Below are 2,780 nucleotides of genomic sequence, written 5' to 3'. Positions count from 1 at the left end.
CTGCATTGCCCGCTTCTCATCCTCATTAAGATAGACCCTGATGGCGTCCATCTTGAGCTTATTCCGGGAGACATATTTCTCACGCTCCCCCCGACTCTCACACCGCAAATTGACACGGTGCTGGAAGGACCGAGGCAGTGGATAATCCTCCGGAACCTCAACGTATACCCACCGCCCCTTCCAGTCCTTACAAGATGTAATTTTGGACACGGTAACGTAACCCGGCTCTGTCTGCACGCTGTACCACCCCGTGCCACCGGGGGTTGACGACCGAAGATGATGAAGCCGGCGGAACAAGTTAACCATTGGGACCTCCCCCTTAAAGAGACAGAGCCACACAAAGCCAATTATAGTCCTAATGGCCAACGGGTGCAATTGAGCCACGACGACATTCATGGCTTTAATGATGGCCACAACGTATGCATTTTGAGGAAACCGGAGCCCATACTCCAGGTGTCTGATGTACACGCCGATACAGCCCTTGGGAGGGCAACAGACCGCCTGACCCTCCTCAGGGATAACAATTTTATATTCCCTGCCGAAGGAGTAATGGTCCTCGAAAAGATCAGAACCGGAACAACTAACGAACTTATTCGTCCAGGCACGATCAGGGTTGATCGAACAGGCGTCGTCGTGATCCAAGAGACACGGCCTCCCCTCATCAGAATGAGCCCTTTCCTCATCATCACCATCATCATCAACATCATCACCATCATCCTCGAAATCCTCCAAATATTTTGGATCAATCTCAGGAGAAAGCGGCCTGGGACCTCCAACGGTTAACGGGGTGACAACCAGTGCCTCCTCTTCATCAGGGCGCGATGGGGAGCCCCCCGGTGCAGAAGTACTAGGTCCAGCATCAGCAGAAGACATGACAACAAATACTTAACAAATAAAAGTTGAAAAATTTGTTTGTTTACCTTGGAAAAGTGTTACGCCGAGTAACGCTTTGAAGACTAGAGAGAAGTTTCGTCAAAGAAGGCTAGAGAGAAGAAATTTTTTTTTTTTTGAGAAAGTGAATTTTTGGCGGTCAAAATCAGGGGCTAACTGCTCTATTTATAGAGCAAAGCCCATGAAACGGACCAATCAGGGCAAAGCCCATGATGCGTCAACCAATCAACGCCGAACCACGTGTCAAGCATGCAGCCATGAAATGTCAATCGACAAACAGTTACAAAACTTCTTCAACACGCTCCTTGACAGAATGCCAATCGACGTATCTTCTTCAACACGATCCTTGGTATCTACTTGCCAAACGACCCGCTGTTCAACCGAGCTTGGCAGCACCGGCTGGGGGCAATCAAAAACACACGACACTCACAACCTCGGTCTCGGCCAGCGCCATTTTCATTTCCACATTTGATGCCCTTTACACATCCATGTGAAGGGGGGATACGGTACGGCCTGAGCAAAACCAAGCCGAGGAAGAAGAAGCCGGGGAAGAAATTTTTACTTACGCAGAATACGCTCAACACTCATCGAAGGTCCATACCACCGCATAGACTACGCTGGGGGCAAATTGTTGGGGCATATTCTGCACCCGCTGACCGAGTCAACATATTGAGCAAGGTCAAAGATATCCACAACAAGTCAACGTATTAGACAGCCTAACCGACGCAGCGACTGTCGGCTGTCACTGGGTCTCTACTGGCAACTAGCCAGCCGGGAGGCACATCCGCGTACTCACATCCAAGTCCCCTCGGCATGGAGTCAACCAGGCCAGCCGGCCTGCCATGGGTCCCTCGGCCGAGAGTAGAACAGTCTTTCCACCTGCTATGCCACTTGGCCACTTGGCCACTACGTGACAAAAGGTGAAAGTCTATAAATACTCCTCAACCCTCATTGAGGAAAGGATCCGAAAATAATCAATTAAACACACTAATCTGGTATAAACTCCCTTATCTCTCTACAATATACTTTGTGCCAAGGAACACACAACTTAATCCCTTTTAAGTTTACTGACTTGAGCGTCGGAGTGAGTTCGCTCGGTACCAAGCCGAGCCCTCAGTTTGTTCATTGTTTCAGGAGAGGCCGAAAGGAAGAGTCAAGCAAAGTCATCATTGTACAAGCTTACGTGGTAACAAATCTTGCTCCGGAATTACGCCCGGAACAATTATTAAATAAAGAATGTTACAATATCACAGGGTCGTACTGGTATTCGATAACATCATCCTCACATGACTCACAAAGAAATATAATACAAGTATGATTATTTTATTTTAAGATTATTTTATTAAATAGGCTATAAGATGGTTCATTATATTATTGAGTTTTTTCTCAAATTGTCAAAACAAAAAGTAAGGTCAATTTTATCATAAGTAAGTTGACAAAAGTATTAAATTCCAGGCACAACACCTTGAGTTGAAAAAAGTTGAAAACAAATCCTATGCAATATGTGAATATTTGGTTCCATGTGAAATATGCGGTGGATGAAAACCATAAAATCAACGAAAAAGGAACATTCGAAGAAATGACCATTATCTCTAGTGACATGGCAGACAACGAGTGGACAATCACACATAACAAGGGTCGCTAACATGGACAAATTTAAGCTGCAGGATAAGCAGACTAAAAGTACATGTGTGTTTTTATGAGACAACCAAAATAGAATGAGTCAAAGCAACTACTTCCTATTTTGGTAGAACGACAATTAGCAATCAAGAAGAGGTCTCTGGAGGAGCGTAAGAGACAGGATACTAGAGGAAAGGGATATAATCAAAATCATCATCTCATTTCATACTCTCACACAAGCAGCACAATACCTAACTATGTCATACATC

The sequence above is a fragment of the Silene latifolia genome, chromosome 8, assembly GCF_048544455.1.
Source record: "Silene latifolia isolate original U9 population chromosome 8, ASM4854445v1, whole genome shotgun sequence".
In the NCBI taxonomy this organism is placed as follows: Eukaryota; Viridiplantae; Streptophyta; class Magnoliopsida; order Caryophyllales; family Caryophyllaceae; genus Silene; species Silene latifolia.
This window is presented reverse-complemented; position numbering follows the sequence as displayed.